We start from the raw sequence: 17,877 nt of genomic DNA on the forward strand, positions 1-17,877 counted from the left end.
GCAGATGGTATCACACAAGATAGAAATTTTAAGCGCAGCAGAGTAACCAGCGCACATACCTGTTAGCTCAGGTGAGTTTAAAAGGCTGCTGTTGATAACAAGGGCATTTGCTAAATAGATGGTGTGTGTGCAACAATATACTGAAAGGTCAATTATATTGTGCAGCTTATCTCACCACCTGTAGTTATTTAGGTGAAAGCTCCAAAATGCTTGCCTAATATGTCTGTTTATCCAAAAGGAAGTAAAAAGGGAGAGCTAGAAAGATAGCATTGCATCACATTACATGGCAATGCAATGCACAGTTGCTGAAGTTGAACCAAAATGAGCTTGTAATCTGGCTTCTGCAACTTTGAACATGAAAAATCCAATGAGGAGAAGAAAAGCAAAGCCAAAGAGTCCATCCCAAAATCCGACAAACAAGCAAAATGAACAAAAAACATTGAATTCAATTCTTTCTGATTTTAGAAACTGCATTAAAGAAGGGGTGCACCGGTCCTGGAGATACTGCAATACCAGGTCAATGCGTGGAGTGGACAGAGCAAGCTCTTTTTCCATCTCCCTGTTCTAAAAATCCATTTAATATATGGTCCCCAGATAGGGGACGTATCAGATATTAAACTGATAAGAACAGATTTTTTTTTGATTGAAGCTGCATCCAAGGCACTGAAAAATGTGACCGAAGTCACACCAAAACAGCGCACGAGGCGAGGATTCATGTGGACCCTTCCCGGAGGAAAGGGTCCCCAATAAACCATCCCCATCCCTCCGAGCCAGAAGGCCACAGCGAGGGTCAGGGATCTCCGATGCTCTCCCTAGCCGAAGCCGGAGAAGAGCCGTTTTCGTGCTCCCAGCTTCCATCTAGGCTGCCACCCTAGTGGAGCTGGAGCCTGTGTTGGTTTCTCAGCCCAAAGCTGACCGGACCTCCGACCGGGTTTATAAAAATTCCCCTTCCTAGCCCGGAGGCCAGGAATAGGGGGGGTTGCTCAGAAAGTATGATTGGCAAAGGTGCGGCGTGCTACGAAGCCAAGTCTTTCTGGGGTTCCCAGTCCCAGTAAGCTTGGACTCCCACCAGGGCGCCTACTCCTGGGGCACATTGCTCCAAAGCCCTCACACTTACCCAGCCTAGTGACTTCGATCCTGGAGGGCCATGTTTTCCATCAGATAACTCTATGAGCCACCTGGCGTACTAACAAGTGCACCAAACCAGTGTGTAATATGCATCAATTTACTAGGGCAGCCCAAGGACAAAACTGCCTTTTCAAAAGATACTACACTTGATCTTAGCCAAAAGGCCGAGAAGCGATAACCAGAATTGGTTTCAAACTACGGAGCCACCCAAGGATCCTGAAAAGTCCATTTGTGGAGATGAGCTCCTGGACTCCCGTTAAGAAGACATGTTGTCAATCTCTAGATCCCTTACATGCCTGCACTTTTCGGCTTGCTGCTGCTGCAATCCACGCGTTTTAGATCTGCATAACTCCACCTCTTTAAACACAGCACCTTCACCCCCTGCTGTTCCCACCCGCCTCAACACCGTTGGAAGGGAGGAGAACCAATTAAGGCGGGGGGTGGGGTGGAACGAGCAGCTGTCTACCCTTAGCAGGAGGGCTCCTGATTACATACCTCTCCTGCTGCTGCTGCTGCTGGCTGTCCAGCAGCAGACTGAAGGTGGCTGCTGCTGTGCACAGGTATATAAAGGCTCAGAGCCTATTATGACACGCGCAGCCAGCGTTCCATTGCCACATTCCATCTACTGCAGGCAGGATACCTGGCTGGCTGAATGTCGCTGAGAAGCTCACAGAGACCGCCATAAGCAACAGTTTAACAGAATGCCACAGACTAATCAACCAAACTTTTTGGGTTGGGTTCTCTTTTATAGTCTGCAGGCATTAAATGAAAGAAGTCAGTGTTCCAGCAGAAGGAGACAACGTTTCAGAAAAGGCATTGTAGCAAACCAAAAAAGAAATTTTAAGCGCAGCAGAGTAACCAGCGCACATACCTGTTAGCTCAGGTGAGTTTAAAAGGCTGCTGTTGATAACAAGGGCATTTGCTAAATAGATGGTGTGTGTGCAACAATATACTGAAAGGTCAATTATATTGTGCAGCTTATCTCACCACCTGTAGTTATTTAGGTGAAAGCTCCAAAATGCTTGCCTAATATGTCTGTTTATCCAAAAGGAAGTAAAAAGGGAGAGCTAGAAAGATAGCATTGCATCACATTACATGGCAATGCAATGCACAGTTGCTGAAGTTGAACCAAAATGAGCTTGTAATCTGGCTTCTGCAACTTTGAACATGAAAAATCCAATGAGGAGAAGAAAAGCAAAGCCAAAGAGTCCATCCCAAAATCCGACAAACAAGCAAAATGAACAAAAAACATTGAATTCAATTCTTTCTGATTTTAGAAACTGCATTAAAGAAGGGGTGCACCGGTCCTGGAGATACTGCAATACCAGGTCAATGCGTGGAGTGGACAGAGCAAGCTCTTTTTCCATCTCCCTGTTCTAAAAATCCATTTAATATATGGTCCCCAGATAGGGGACGTATCAGATATTAAACTGATAAGAACAGATACTACACTTGATCTTAGCCAAAAGGCCGAGAAGCGATAACCAGAATTGGTTTCAAACTACGGAGCCACCCAAGGATCCTGAAAAGTCCATTTGTGGAGATGAGCTCCTGGACTCCCGTTAAGAAGACATGTTGTCAACCTCTAGATCCCTTACATGCCTGCACTTTTCGGCTTGCTGCTGCTGCAATCCACGCGTTTTAGATCTGCATAACTCCACCTCTTTAAACACAGCACCTTCACCCCCTGCTGTTCCCACCCGCCTCAACACCGTTGGAAGGGAGGAGAACCAATTAAGGCGGGGGGTGGGGTGGAACGAGCAGCTGTCTACCCTTAGCAGGAGGGCTCCTGATTACATACCTCTCCTGCTGCTGCTGCTGCTGGCTGTCCAGCAGCAGACTGAAGGTGGCTGCTGCTGTGCACAGGTATATAAAGGCTCAGAGCCTATTATGACACGCGCAGCCAGCGTTCCATTGCCACATTCCATCTACTGCAGGCAGGATACCTGGCTGGCTGAATGTCGCTGAGAAGCTCACAGAGACCGCCATAAGCAACAGTTTAACAGAATGCCACAGACTAATCAACCAAACTTTTTGGGTTGGGTTCTCTTTTATAGTCTGCAGGCATTAAATGAAAGAAGTCAGTGTTCCAGCAGAAGGAGACAACGTTTCAGAAAAGGCATTGTAGCAAACCAAAAAAGAAATTTTAAGCGCAGCAGAGTAACCAGCGCACATACCTGTTAGCTCAGGTGAGTTTAAAAGGCTGCTGTTGATAACAAGGGCATTTGCTAAATAGATGGTGTGTGTGCAACAATATACTGAAAGGTCAATTATATTGTGCAGCTTATCTCACCACCTGTAGTTATTTAGGTGAAAGCTCCAAAATGCTTGCCTAATATGTCTGTTTATCCAAAAGGAAGTAAAAAGGGAGAGCTAGAAAGATAGCATTGCATCACATTACATGGCAATGCAATGCACAGTTGCTGAAGTTGAACCAAAATGAGCTTGTAATCTGGCTTCTGCAACTTTGAACATGAAAAATCCAATGAGGAGAAGAAAAGCAAAGCCAAAGAGTCCATCCCAAAATCCGACAAACAAGCAAAATGAACAAAAAACATTGAATTCAATTCTTTCTGATTTTAGAAACTGCATTAAAGAAGGGGTGCACCGGTCCTGGAGATACTGCAATACCAGGTCAATGCGTGGAGTGGACAGAGCAAGCTCTTTTTCCATCTCCCTGTTCTAAAAATCCATTTAATATATGGTCCCCAGATAGGGGACGTATCAGATATTAAACTGATAAGAACAGATTTTTTTTTTTTTTTTTGAAAGCCCGAATTCGTGTACAAAACCCGAGTGCGCTTAAAAAAGTGACAAGTGCCACAAAAAAAGTGCACTAGGATGCTGGTCTTCTTGAAACCCTCTCCAAAAGGAGAAGGGTCCCCCAAACCATTCCCCGTCCCTCCGAGCCAAAAGGCCACAGCGAGGAACAGGGACAAAAAGCCACCTCCAGCCGAAGCCAGAGGCGACCCAATCTTACCCCCAGCAACTGCCCGAGTTCTCACCCGAGCAAGGCACTGGGAGCCAAAGACTGTGCTCCCCTCCCGGAAGAGGGGAGCCAACAACGCTCTCCTCCCGAAAGAGGAGAGCCAGGGGGTTCAGGGGGGAGCGGAACCTGATGGCCACACACTCCCCCCCTAGACCTGCCAAGAGAGGAACCCGTAAGGGAACCGCATCCCGACAAAATCCTAGTAGGACGTGACACACGTGAATAAGTGGACACACAGTGACAAAGAAATTAAATAAATAGTGAAGGTTTCACAGTATAATACTGCCCGGACCTTCGACCGGGAATTGAAAAATTCCCCATCCTAAGGCCAGAAGGCCCGGAATAAGGGTGTGTGCGAAGAAAGAAAATTTGAAGTGCTTGTGCAAATGTACCATAAACTCAAGTGGGGTTCCCAATCCCAGTGAGTTAAGGCACCCCAGGGTCACCACTCCTGGGGCACTTCACACTTCGGGCTTTCGATCTTCCCCGGCCCAATGGCGTCGATCCAGGGGGGCCATGCTTTCCACCAGATGACTATATTAGCCACCTGGCGTACTAACAAGCGCCTAAACCCCAGTGTGCATAATGTATCAATCTACTAGGGTGGCCAACATCCAAAACCGCCTTTTCGAAAGATACTACACTTGATCTTAGCCAAAAGGCCGAGAAGCGATAACCAGAATTGGTTTCAAACTACGGAGCCACCCAAGGATCCTGAAAAGTCCATTTGTGGAGATGAGCTCCTGGACTCCCGTTAAGAAGACATGTTGTCAACCTCTAGATCCCTTACATGCCTGCACTTTTCGGCTTTTTGCTGCTGCAATCCACGCGTTTTAGATCTGCATAACTCCACCTCTTTAAACACAGCACCTTCACCCCCTGCTGTTCCCACCCGCCTCAACACCGTTGGAAGGGAGGAGAACCAATTAAGGCGGGGGGTGGGGTGGAACGAGCAGCTGTCTACCCTTAGCAGGAGGGCTCCTGATTACATACCTCTCCTGCTGCTGCTGCTGCTGGCTGTCCAGCAGCAGACTGAAGGTGGCTGCTGCTGTGCACAGGTATATAAAGGCTCAGAGCCTATTATGACACGCGCAGCCAGCGTTCCATTGCCACATTCCATCTACTGCAGGCAGGATACCTGGCTGGCTGAATGTCGCTGAGAAGCTCACAGAGACCGCCATAAGCAACAGTTTAACAGAATGCCACAGACTAATCAACCAAACTTTTTGGGTTGGGTTCTCTTTTATAGTCTGCAGGCATTAAATGAAAGAAGTCAGTGTTCCAGCAGAAGGAGACAACGTTTCAGAAAAGGCATTGTAGCAAACCAAAAAAGAAATTTTAAGCGCAGCAGAGTAACCAGCGCACATACCTGTTAGCTCAGGTGAGTTTAAAAGGCTGCTGTTGATAACAAGGGCATTTGCTAAATAGATGGTGTGTGTGCAACAATATACTGAAAGGTCAATTATATTGTGCAGCTTTTCTCACCACCTGTAGTTATTTAGGTGAAAGCTCCAAAATGCTTGCCTAATATGTCTGTTTATCCAAAAGGAAGTAAAAAGGGAGAGCTAGAAAGATAGCATTGCATCACATTACATGGCAATGCAATGCACAGTTGCTGAAGTTGAACCAAAATGAGCTTGTAATCTGGCTTCTGCAACTTTGAACATGAAAAATCCAATGAGGAGAAGAAAAGCAAAGCCAAAGAGTCCATCCCAAAATCCGACAAACAAGCAAAATGAACAAAAAACATTGAATTCAATTCTTTCTGATTTTAGAAACTGCATTAAAGAAGGGGTGCACCGGTCCTGGAGATACTGCAATACCAGGTCAATGCGTGGAGTGGACAGAGCAAGCTCTTTTTCCATCTCCCTGTTCTAAAAATCCATTTAATATATGGTCCCCAGATAGGGGACGTATCAGATATTAAACTGATAAGAACAGATACTACACTTGATCTTAGCCAAAAGGCCGAGAAGCGATAACCAGAATTGGTTTCAAACTACGGAGCCACCCAAGGATCCTGAAAAGTCCATTTGTGGAGATGAGCTCCTGGACTCCCGTTAAGAAGACATGTTGTCAACCTCTAGATCCCTTACATGCCTGCACTTTTCGGCTTGCTGCTGCTGCAATCCACGCGTTTTAGATCTGCATAACTCCACCTCTTTAAACACAGCACCTTCACCCCCTGCTGTTCCCACCCGCCTCAACACCGTTGGAAGGGAGGAGAACCAATTAAGGCGGGGGGTGGGGTGGAACGAGCAGCTGTCTACCCTTAGCAGGAGGGCTCCTGATTACATACCTCTCCTGCTGCTGCTGCTGCTGGCTGTCCAGCAGCAGACTGAAGGTGGCTGCTGCTGTGCACAGGTATATAAAGGCTCAGAGCCTATTATGACACGCGCAGCCAGCGTTCCATTGCCACATTCCATCTACTGCAGGCAGGATACCTGGCTGGCTGAATGTCGCTGAGAAGCTCACAGAGACCGCCATAAGCAACAGTTTAACAGAATGCCACAGACTAATCAACCAAACTTTTTGGGTTGGGTTCTCTTTTATAGTCTGCAGGCATTAAATGAAAGAAGTCAGTGTTCCAGCAGAAGGAGACAACGTTTCAGAAAAGGCATTGTAGCAAACCAAAAAAGAAATTTTAAGCGCAGCAGAGTAACCAGCGCACATACCTGTTAGCTCAGGTGAGTTTAAAAGGCTGCTGTTGATAACAAGGGCATTTGCTAAATAGATGGTGTGTGTGCAACAATATACTGAAAGGTCAATTATATTGTGCAGCTTATCTCACCACCTGTAGTTATTTAGGTGAAAGCTCCAAAATGCTTGCCTAATATGTCTGTTTATCCAAAAGGAAGTAAAAAGGGAGAGCTAGAAAGATAGCATTGCATCACATTACATGGCAATGCAATGCACAGTTGCTGAAGTTGAACCAAAATGAGCTTGTAATCTGGCTTCTGCAACTTTGAACATGAAAAATCCAATGAGGAGAAGAAAAGCAAAGCCAAAGAGTCCATCCCAAAATCCGACAAACAAGCAAAATGAACAAAAAACATTGAATTCAATTCTTTCTGATTTTAGAAACTGCATTAAAGAAGGGGTGCACCGGTCCTGGAGATACTGCAATACCAGGTCAATGCGTGGAGTGGACAGAGCAAGCTCTTTTTCCATCTCCCTGTTCTAAAAATCCATTTAATATATGGTCCCCAGATAGGGGACGTATCAGATATTAAACTGATAAGAACAGATACTACACTTGATCTTAGCCAAAAGGCCGAGAAGCGATAACCAGAATTGGTTTCAAACTACGGAGCCACCCAAGGATCCTGAAAAGTCCATTTGTGGAGATGAGCTCCTGGACTCCCGTTAAGAAGACATGTTGTCAACCTCTAGATCCCTTACATGCCTGCACTTTTCGGCTTGCTGCTGCTGCAATCCACGCGTTTTAGATCTGCATAACTCCACCTCTTTAAACACAGCACCTTCACCCCCTGCTGTTCCCACCCGCCTCAACACCGTTGGAAGGGAGGAGAACCAATTAAGGCGGGGGGTGGGGTGGAACGAGCAGCTGTCTACCCTTAGCAGGAGGGCTCCTGATTACATACCTCTCCTGCTGCTGCTGCTGCTGGCTGTCCAGCAGCAGACTGAAGGTGGCTGCTGCTGTGCACAGGTATATAAAGGCTCAGAGCCTATTATGACACGCGCAGCCAGCGTTCCATTGCCACATTCCATCTACTGCAGGCAGGATACCTGGCTGGCTGAATGTCGCTGAGAAGCTCACAGAGACCGCCATAAGCAACAGTTTAACAGAATGCCACAGACTAATCAACCAAACTTTTTGGGTTGGGTTCTCTTTTATAGTCTGCAGGCATTAAATGAAAGAAGTCAGTGTTCCAGCAGAAGGAGACAACGTTTCAGAAAAGGCATTGTAGCAAACCAAAAAAGAAATTTTAAGCGCAGCAGAGTAACCAGCGCACATACCTGTTAGCTCAGGTGAGTTTAAAAGGCTGCTGTTGATAACAAGGGCATTTGCTAAATAGATGGTGTGTGTGCAACAATATACTGAAAGGTCAATTATATTGTGCAGCTTATCTCACCACCTGTAGTTATTTAGGTGAAAGCTCCAAAATGCTTGCCTAATATGTCTGTTTATCCAAAAGGAAGTAAAAAGGGAGAGCTAGAAAGATAGCATTGCATCACATTACATGGCAATGCAATGCACAGTTGCTGAAGTTGAACCAAAATGAGCTTGTAATCTGGCTTCTGCAACTTTGAACATGAAAAATCCAATGAGGAGAAGAAAAGCAAAGCCAAAGAGTCCATCCCAAAATCCGACAAACAAGCAAAATGAACAAAAAACATTGAATTCAATTCTTTCTGATTTTAGAAACTGCATTAAAGAAGGGGTGCACCGGTCCTGGAGATACTGCAATACCAGGTCAATGCGTGGAGTGGACAGAGCAAGCTCTTTTTCCATCTCCCTGTTCTAAAAATCCATTTAATATATGGTCCCCAGATAGGGGACGTATCAGATATTAAACTGATAAGAACAGATACTACACTTGATCTTAGCCAAAAGGCCGAGAAGCGATAACCAGAATTGGTTTCAAACTACGGAGCCACCCAAGGATCCTGAAAAGTCCATTTGTGGAGATGAGCTCCTGGACTCCCGTTAAGAAGACATGTTGTCAACCTCTAGATCCCTTACATGCCTGCACTTTTCGGCTTGCTGCTGCTGCAATCCACGCGTTTTAGATCTGCATAACTCCACCTCTTTAAACACAGCACCTTCACCCCCTGCTGTTCCCACCCGCCTCAACACCGTTGGAAGGGAGGAGAACCAATTAAGGCGGGGGGTGGGGTGGAACGAGCAGCTGTCTACCCTTAGCAGGAGGGCTCCTGATTACATACCTCTCCTGCTGCTGCTGCTGCTGGCTGTCCAGCAGCAGACTGAAGGTGGCTGCTGCTGTGCACAGGTATATAAAGGCTCAGAGCCTATTATGACACGCGCAGCCAGCGTTCCATTGCCACATTCCATCTACTGCAGGCAGGATACCTGGCTGGCTGAATGTCGCTGAGAAGCTCACAGAGACCGCCATAAGCAACAGTTTAACAGAATGCCACAGACTAATCAACCAAACTTTTTGGGTTGGGATCTCTTTTATAGTCTGCAGGCATTAAATGAAAGAAGTCAGTGTTCCAGCAGAAGGAGACAACGTTTCAGAAAAGGCATTGTAGCAAACCAAAAAAGAAATTTTAAGCGCAGCAGAGTAACCAGCGCACATACCTGTTAGCTCAGGTGAGTTTAAAAGGCTGCTGTTGATAACAAGGGCATTTGCTAAATAGATGGTGTGTGTGCAACAATATACTGAAAGGTCAATTATATTGTGCAGCTTATCTCACCACCTGTAGTTATTTAGGTGAAAGCTCCAAAATGCTTGCCTAATATGTCTGTTTATCCAAAAGGAAGTAAAAAGGGAGAGCTAGAAAGATAGCATTGCGTCACATTACATGGCAATGCAATGCACAGTTGCTGAAGTTGAACCAAAATGAGCTTGTAATCTGGCTTCTGCAACTTTGAACATGAAAAATCCAATGAGGAGAAGAAAAGCAAAGCCAAAGAGTCCATCCCAAAATCCGACAAACAAGCAAAATGAACAAAAAACATTGAATTCAATTCTTTCTGATTTTAGAAACTGCATTAAAGAAGGGGTGCACCGGTCCTGGAGATACTGCAATACCAGGTCAATGCGTGGAGTGGACAGAGCAAGCTCTTTTTCCATCTCCCTGTTCTAAAAATCCATTTAATATATGGTCCCCAGATAGGGGACATATCAGATATTAAACTGATAAGAACAGATACTACACTTGATCTTAGCCAAAAGGCCGAGAAGCGATAACCAGAATTGGTTTCAAACTACGGAGCCACCCAAGGATCCTGAAAAGTCCATTTGTGGAGATGAGCTCCTGGACTCCCGTTAAGAAGACATGTTGTCAACCTCTAGATCCCTTACATGCCTGCACTTTTCGGCTTGCTGCTGCTGCAATCCACGCGTTTTAGATCTGCATAACTCCACCTCTTTAAACACAGCACCTTCACCCCCTGCTGTTCCCACCCGCCTCAACACCGTTGGAAGGGAGGAGAACCAATTAAGGCGGGGGGTGGGGTAGAACGAGCAGCTGTCTACCCTTAGCAGGAGGGCTCCTGATTACATACCTCTCCTGCTGCTGCTGCTGCTGGCTGTCCAGCAGCAGACTGAAGGTGGCTGCTGCTGTGCACAGGTATATAAAGGCTCAGAGCCTATTATGACACGCGCAGCCAGCGTTCCATTGCCACATTCCATCTACTGCAGGCAGGATACCTGGCTGGCTGAATGTCGCTGAGAAGCTCACAGAGACCGCCATAAGCAACAGTTTAACAGAATGCCACAGACTAATCAACCAAACTTTTTGGGTTGGGTTCTCTTTTATAGTCTGCAGGCATTAAATGAAAGAAGTCAGTGTTCCAGCAGAAGGAGACAACGTTTCAGAAAAGGCATTGTAGCAAACCAAAAAAGAAATTTTAAGCGCAGTAGAGTAACCAGCGCACATACCTGTTAGCTCAGGTGAGTTTAAAAGGCTGCTGTTGATAACAAGGGCATTTGCTAAATAGATGGTGTGTGTGCAACAATATACTGAAAGGTCAATTATATTGTGCAGCTTATCTCACCACCTGTAGTTATTTAGGTGAAAGCTCCAAAATGCTTGCCTAATATGTCTGTTTATCCAAAAGGAAGTAAAAAGGGAGAGCTAGAAAGATAGCATTGCATCACATTACATGGCAATGCAATGCACAGTTGCTGAAGTTGAACCAAAATGAGCTTGTAATCTGGCTTCTGCAACTTTGAACATGAAAAATCCAATGAGGAGAAGAAAAGCAAAGCCAAAGAGTCCATCCCAAAATCCGACAAACAAGCAAAATGAACAAAAAACATTGAATTCAATTCTTTCTGATTTTAGAAACTGCATTAAAGAAGGGGTGCACCGGTCCTGGAGATACTGCAATACCAGGTCAATGCGTGGAGTGGACAGAGCAAGCTCTTTTTCCATCTCCCTGTTCTAAAAATCCATTTAATATATGGTCCCCAGATAGGGGACGTATCAGATATTAAACTGATAAGAACAGATACTACACTTGATCTTAGCCAAAAGGCCGAGAAGCGATAACCAGAATTGGTTTCAAACTACGGAGCCACCCAAGGATCCTGAAAAGTCCATTTGTGGAGATGAGCTCCTGGACTCCCGTTAAGAAGACATGTTGTCAACCTCTAGATCCCTTACATGCCTGCACTTTTCGGCTTGCTGCTGCTGCAATCCACGCGTTTTAGATCTGCATAACTCCACCTCTTTAAACACAGCACCTTCACCCCCTGCTGTTCCCACCCGCCTCAACACCGTTGGAAGGGAGGAGAACCAATTAAGGCGGGGGGTGGGGTGGAACGAGCAGCTGTCTACCCTTAGCAGGAGGGCTCCTGATTACATACCTCTCCTGCTGCTGCTGCTGCTGGCTGTCCAGCAGCAGACTGAAGGTGGCTGCTGCTGTGCACAGGTATATAAAGGCTCAGAGCCTATTATGACACGCGCAGCCAGCGTTCCATTGCCACATTCCATCTACTGCAGGCAGGATACCTGGCTGGCTGAATGTCGCTGAGAAGCTCACAGAGACCGCCATAAGCAACAGTTTAACAGAATGCCACAGACTAATCAACCAAACTTTTTGGGTTGGGTTCTCTTTTATAGTCTGCAGGCATTAAATGAAAGAAGTCAGTGTTCCAGCAGAAGGAGACAACGTTTCAGAAAAGGCATTGTAGCAAACCAAAAAAGAAATTTTAAGCGCAGCAGAGTAACCAGCGCACATACCTGTTAGCTCAGGTGAGTTTAAAAGGCTGCTGTTGATAACAAGGGCATTTGCTAAATAGATGGTGTGTGTGCAACAATATACTGAAAGGTCAATTATATTGTGCAGCTTATCTCACCACCTGTAGTTATTTAGGTGAAAGCTCCAAAATGCTTGCCTAATATGTCTGTTTATCCAAAAGGAAGTAAAAAGGGAGAGCTAGAAAGATAGCATTGCATCACATTACATGGCAATGCAATGCACAGTTGCTGAAGTTGAACCAAAATGAGCTTGTAATCTGGCTTCTGCAACTTTGAACATGAAAAATCCAATGAGGAGAAGAAAAGCAAAGCCAAAGAGTCCATCCCAAAATCCGACAAACAAGCAAAATGAACAAAAAACATTGAATTCAATTCTTTCTGATTTTAGAAACTGCATTAAAGAAGGGGTGCACCGGTCCTGGAGATACTGCAATACCAGGTCAATGCGTGGAGTGGACAGAGCAAGCTCTTTTTCCATCTCCCTGTTCTAAAAATCCATTTAATATATGGTCCCCAGATAGGGGACGTATCAGATATTAAACTGATAAGAACAGATACTACACTTGATCTTAGCCAAAAGGCCGAGAAGCGATAACCAGAATTGGTTTCAAACTACGGAGCCACCCAAGGATCCTGAAAAGTCCATTTGTGGAGATGAGCTCCTGGACTCCCGTTAAGAAGACATGTTGTCAACCTCTAGATCCCTTACATGCCTGCACTTTTCGGCTTGCTGCTGCTGCTGCAATCCACGCGTTTTAGATCTGCATAACTCCACCTCTTTAAACACAGCACCTTCACCCCCTGCTGTTCCCACCCGCCTCAACACCGTTGGAAGGGAGGAGAACCAATTAAGGCGGGGGGTGGGGTGGAACGAGCAGCTGTCTACCCTTAGCAGGAGGGCTCCTGATTACATACCTCTCCTGCTGCTGCTGCTGCTGGCTGTCCAGCAGCAGACTGAAGGTGGCTGCTGCTGTGCACAGGTATATAAAGGCTCAGAGCCTATTATGACACGCGCAGCCAGCGTTCCATTGCCACATTCCATCTACTGCAGGCAGGATACCTGGCTGGCTGAATGTCGCTGAGAAGCTCACAGAGACCGCCATAAGCAACAGTTTAACAGAATGCCACAGACTAATCAACCAAACTTTTTGGGTTGGGTTCTCTTTTATAGTCTGCAGGCATTAAATGAAAGAAGTCAGTGTTCCAGCAGAAGGAGACAACGTTTCAGAAAAGGCATTGTAGCAAACCAAAAAAGAAATTTTAAGCGCAGCAGAGTAACCAGCGCACATACCTGTTAGCTCAGGTGAGTTTAAAAGGCTGCTGTTGATAACAAGGGCATTTGCTAAATAGATGGTGTGTGTGCAACAATATACTGAAAGGTCAATTATATTGTGCAGCTTATCTCACCACCTGTAGTTATTTAGGTGAAAGCTCCAAAATGCTTGCCTAATATGTCTGTTTATCCAAAAGGAAGTAAAAAGGGAGAGCTAGAAAGATAGCATTGCATCACATTACATGGCAATGCAATGCACAGTTGCTGAAGTTGAACCAAAATGAGCTTGTAATCTGGCTTCTGCAACTTTGAACATGAAAAATCCAATGAGGAGAAGAAAAGCAAAGCCAAAGAGTCCATCCCAAAATCCGACAAACAAGCAAAATGAACAAAAAACATTGAATTCAATTCTTTCTGATTTTAGAAACTGCATTAAAGAAGGGGTGCACCGGTCCTGGAGATACTGCAATACCAGGTCAATGCGTGGAGTGGACAGAGCAAGCTCTTTTTCCATCTCCCTGTTCTAAAAATCCATTTAATATATGGTCCCCAGATAGGGGACGTATCAGATATTAAACTGATAAGAACAGATACTACACTTGATCTTAGCCAAAAGGCCGAGAAGCGATAATCAGAATTGGTTTCAAACTACGGAGCCACCCAAGGATCCTGAAAAGTCCATTTGTGGAGATGAGCTCCTGGACTCCCGTTAAGAAGACATGTTGTCAACCTCTAGATCCCTTACATGCCTGCACTTTTCGGCTTGCTGCTGCTGCAATCCACGCGTTTTAGATCTGCATAACTCCACCTCTTTAGACACAGCACCTTCACCCCCTGCTGTTCCCACCCGCCTCAACACCGTTGGAAGGGAGGAGAACCAATTAAGGCGGGGGGTGGGGTGGAACGAGCAGCTGTCTACCCTTAGCAGGAGGGCTCCTGATTACATACCTCTCCTGCTGCTGCTGCTGCTGGCTGTCCAGCAGCAGACTGAAGGTGGCTGCTGCTGTGCACAGGTATATAAAGGCTCAGAGCCTATTATGACACGCGCAGCCAGCGTTCCATTGCCACATTCCATCTACTGCAGGCAGGATGCCTGGCTGGCTGAATGTCGCTGAGAAGCTCACAGAGACCGCCATAAGCAACAGTTTAACAGAATGCCACAGACTAATCAACCAAACTTTTTGGGTTGGGTTCTCTTTTATAGTCTGCAGGCATTAAATGAAAGAAGTCAGTGTTCCAGCAGAAGGAGACAACGTTTCAGAAAAGGCATTGTAGCAAACCAAAAAAGAAATTTTAAGCGCAGCAGAGTAACCAGCGCACATACCTGTTAGCTCAGGTGAGTTTAAAAGGCTGCTGTTGATAACAAGGGCATTTGCTAAATAGATGGTGTGTGTGCAACAATATACTGAAAGGTCAATTATATTGTGCAGCTTATCTCACCACCTGTAGTTATTTAGGTGAAAGCTCCAAAATGCTTGCCTAATATGTCTGTTTATCCAAAAGGAAGTAAAAAGGGAGAGCTAGAAAGATAGCATTGCATCACATTACATGGCAATGCAATGCACAGTTGCTGAAGTTGAACCAAAATGAGCTTGTAATCTGGCTTCTGCAACTTTGAACATGAAAAATCCAATGAGGAGAAGAAAAGCAAAGCCAAAGAGTCCATCCCAAAATCCGACAAACAAGCAAAATGAACAAAAAACATTGAATTCAATTCTTTCTGATTTTAGAAACTGCATTAAAGAAGGGGTGCACCGGTCCTGGAGATACTGCAATACCAGGTCAATGCGTGGAGTGGACAGAGCAAGCTCTTTTTCCATCTCCCTGTTCTAAAAATCCATTTAATATATGGTCCCCAGATAGGGGACGTATCAGATATTAAACTGATAAGAACAGATTTTTTGATTGAATATATCTTTTATTAGCACAAAAAATAAGTTAACAGACAGTGTACAGTGCCGCAGCCCAGTACACACAGAATTCTACATCATATTTACATAGCATGAGGATACGACGCACTAACTAGACACATCACACCCCTATGCTACACAAAACACTCAATCTGAAAGAAAAAGCATGTCAATCAATACAGTACGACGAACCGTGATAAGGGATGGGGATTGGGAAAAAGTGGATGGGGAGGGGAAAATCACAGGCCCGAAGCTTTATTGAAAGACAAGACACATAAGGGGAGAGGGGGAGGAGGGGTTTAGTCCTCGTCCTCGTCCTCCGGACCGTCCATGATGGAATAGTCTCTGAGCAGGCTGTGGATCAGCCTGCGGCAGTCCTGGATGGACATCCTCTCCCTCCTCAAGATGAGCCGGTTCCTGGCGACCCAAACGGCATCCTTGAAGCAGTTCATAAGGCGCCAAGCCTCCTGGATGGCTCCGACGGTATGAACCCCAGGGAAGAGTCCGTAAAGCACAGAATGGTGCGATAGGCTCGCCCTGGGGACAGAGTTCCTCAGGTCGTCCTCAAGTGCAGTCAATAGGCGCTGTGCAAATCCGCAGTCCCAAAAAGTGTGCAAAGATGTTTCCTCCACGAAGGGGCACCTTGGGCAGTACCGGGTCTTGCACAGGTTCCGGGCATGCATGAATGACCGGACGGGCAGTCCGCCCTGAATCGCCATCCACGACAAGTCCTTGTGCCCGTTGGTCAGCCTGTCAGACGACACATTTGTCCACACAGTCTCCAGCGTGTCCTGGTGAAGTCCTGTGATGTTCTCCACGTCATCCTTGGCTCTGATTAGCTTGTGGATAGTTTTGGGCTTCCACAAGTCGGGCTTGAGTCCCTCCAGTTGATGCTCCCCCACAAATCGAACGACGTCTCCGTAGAACCATGGCGTCGTCCAGTTGTAGGGGAAGGAGCTGTCCCACTTGTCCCAGCCGAGTCGCCTCCAAAGAGGAAGCAGGAAGAAGCGAGACATGGACCTGCCCGCGGAGCCATTCTTGACTTGCAAAGTCCGGCGGACACAATCACACACAAAAGAGGATCGCAGGAGGGTGGGGATATCTGGAACGCCCTTCCCACCCTTGCGAGGCTCCTTGTACATGACGGCCCGCCTGACTCTGTCCATCTTGGATCCCCAGACAAAGTGAAACACTGTCCTGGTAATGGCCCTGCACACAGTGACGTGTGGGGGCCAGGCCTGCGCCGTGTACTGCAAGACGGGCAGGACCTCATTACGCAGGACGAGTACCTTACCCTCACAAGTGAGGTGTCTGAGGCTCCAGAGTCCGATCCGTTGCTTCACCTTGGCCAAGCGTTCTTGCCAGGACTTGAGGGCCGCTCCTTCCTTCCCGAACCAGACTCCCAGCACCTTGAGGAAATCCGGTTGAATGTTGAAGGGGAAGGGGGCGGAGGAGGCCGGCTGCCAATCCCCGAAGAGCATGGCTTCCGACTTCCTGCAGTTGACTTTGGCCCCTGAAGCCCGGCCGAACCTCTCACACGTCTGGACGAGGGCGTCGACTGAACCACGATCAGCGCAGAAGACGGTGACGTCGTCCATGTAGAGCGAGCACTTGACCTCGTGTCGTCCCGGACCCGGTGCGGTGATCCCTCTGATCTCTCCATTCTGCCGGATAGCCTCTGCGAAGAGTTCTATAACACAAACAAAAAGAAGAGGTGATAGAGGGCAGCCTTGTCTGACCCCAGAGAGGACAGGGAAGGGGTCAGTCTTCCAGCCGTTCACCAACACCGAGCTGTGGATATCAAAATACATCAGACGGACATACGAACAAAACATGTTACCCAAACCTAACCGGTGCAGAGCTCGGCCCATGAACTCGTGGGAAACCCGGTCGAAGGCCTTCTCCTGATCCAAGGAGACCAGGGCCGCGTGTGCGCGGCGGACCTTGATGTACTCGACCGTGTCCCGCACGAGAGCGAGGCTGTCTGCGATGCGACGTCCAGGGATGCCGCAGGTCTGGTCCGGGTGGATGATCCGTCCGATGACCGTCTTAAGTCGTGTCGCCATCGTCTTGGCCAGGATCTTGTAGTCCACGTTGAGCAGAGTGATGGGACGCCAATTCCTCAGGTCGCACCTCTCTCCCTTCCGCTTGTACAGGATCGTGACCATTCCTTCCCTCAAAGATGGAGGCATTCTACCCTCCACCACCATCTCCTCGTACAGGTCCAACAGGTCCGGACAGATGAGGTCTCCCAGCGCTACATAGAGCTCCGCTGGAAGACCATCACTGCCCGGGGTCCTGCCGGTCCTAAAGGATTTAGCGGCAGAGAGCAATTCGCCCACCATCAGAGGTTTGTCCAAGGCTGCCGTGCCTGCAGGATCAAGATGGTTAGTGATACCTGACAGGAACTTATCAGCAGCGTCGGGGTCGGTAGTCTTGTGGGAGTAGAGTTCGCTGTAGAAGTCGCTGACGACCCTCATCACGTCCTCCTTCCCACGTCGCATGTTTCCGCTCTCGTCTCGCAGCTCGTTCAGGGGCGTGTGACCGGCATGAAGTTTCCTGAAAAAGAATGAGTTACATTTCTCACCCTTCTCCAGATTCTCCACTTTGGAACGGAAGATGATTCGCTTGGACTCCTCCTCAAAGTGCCTTTTCAGGCT

The 17,877-nt window shown here is 47.0% G+C and overlaps 10 non-coding genes and 3 pseudogenes across 10 annotated transcripts; all 13 read right to left on the bottom strand.

The window, feature by feature from the left end:
* Positions 1-479: 479 nt before the first annotated feature.
* Positions 480-664, bottom strand: LOC141214343 (U2 spliceosomal RNA). Its single transcript, XR_012283609.1, has one exon. It is a non-coding gene; the product is annotated as a U2 spliceosomal RNA (small nuclear RNA).
* A 524-nt stretch (positions 665-1,188) lies between these two features.
* On the bottom strand, positions 1,189-1,304 carry LOC141214395 (U2 spliceosomal RNA; annotated as a pseudogene).
* Positions 1,305-2,419: 1,115 nt separating this feature from the next.
* LOC141214272 (U2 spliceosomal RNA) lies at positions 2,420-2,610 on the bottom strand. The gene has a single exon (XR_012283539.1). It is a non-coding gene; the product is annotated as a U2 spliceosomal RNA (small nuclear RNA).
* A 1,115-nt stretch (positions 2,611-3,725) lies between these two features.
* On the bottom strand, positions 3,726-3,906 carry LOC141214371 (U2 spliceosomal RNA; annotated as a pseudogene).
* An 809-nt stretch (positions 3,907-4,715) lies between these two features.
* Positions 4,716-4,791, bottom strand: LOC141214411 (U2 spliceosomal RNA; annotated as a pseudogene).
* Positions 4,792-5,906: 1,115 nt separating this feature from the next.
* Positions 5,907-6,097, bottom strand: LOC141214284 (U2 spliceosomal RNA). The gene has a single exon (XR_012283550.1). It is a non-coding gene; the product is annotated as a U2 spliceosomal RNA (small nuclear RNA).
* Positions 6,098-7,212: 1,115 nt separating this feature from the next.
* LOC141214295 (U2 spliceosomal RNA) lies at positions 7,213-7,403 on the bottom strand. The gene has a single exon (XR_012283561.1). It is a non-coding gene; the product is annotated as a U2 spliceosomal RNA (small nuclear RNA).
* Positions 7,404-8,518: 1,115 nt separating this feature from the next.
* LOC141214306 (U2 spliceosomal RNA) lies at positions 8,519-8,709 on the bottom strand. The gene has a single exon (XR_012283572.1). It is a non-coding gene; the product is annotated as a U2 spliceosomal RNA (small nuclear RNA).
* A 1,115-nt stretch (positions 8,710-9,824) lies between these two features.
* Positions 9,825-10,015, bottom strand: LOC141214418 (U2 spliceosomal RNA). Its single transcript, XR_012283647.1, has one exon. It is a non-coding gene; the product is annotated as a U2 spliceosomal RNA (small nuclear RNA).
* A 1,115-nt stretch (positions 10,016-11,130) lies between these two features.
* LOC141214318 (U2 spliceosomal RNA) lies at positions 11,131-11,321 on the bottom strand. Its single transcript, XR_012283584.1, has one exon. It is a non-coding gene; the product is annotated as a U2 spliceosomal RNA (small nuclear RNA).
* A 1,115-nt stretch (positions 11,322-12,436) lies between these two features.
* On the bottom strand, positions 12,437-12,627 carry LOC141214329 (U2 spliceosomal RNA). The gene has a single exon (XR_012283595.1). It is a non-coding gene; the product is annotated as a U2 spliceosomal RNA (small nuclear RNA).
* A 1,118-nt stretch (positions 12,628-13,745) lies between these two features.
* On the bottom strand, positions 13,746-13,936 carry LOC141214340 (U2 spliceosomal RNA). The gene has a single exon (XR_012283606.1). It is a non-coding gene; the product is annotated as a U2 spliceosomal RNA (small nuclear RNA).
* A 1,115-nt stretch (positions 13,937-15,051) lies between these two features.
* Positions 15,052-15,244, bottom strand: LOC141214346 (U2 spliceosomal RNA). The gene has a single exon (XR_012283612.1). It is a non-coding gene; the product is annotated as a U2 spliceosomal RNA (small nuclear RNA).
* Between the last annotated feature and the right edge of the window lie 2,633 nt (positions 15,245-17,877).

The sequence above is a fragment of the Phyllobates terribilis genome, unplaced genomic scaffold (assembly GCF_046119375.1).
Source record: "Phyllobates terribilis strain yellow unplaced genomic scaffold, ASM4611937v1 Scaffold_217__1_contigs__length_3308461, whole genome shotgun sequence".
NCBI classification, from domain to species: Eukaryota; Metazoa; Chordata; class Amphibia; order Anura; family Dendrobatidae; genus Phyllobates; species Phyllobates terribilis.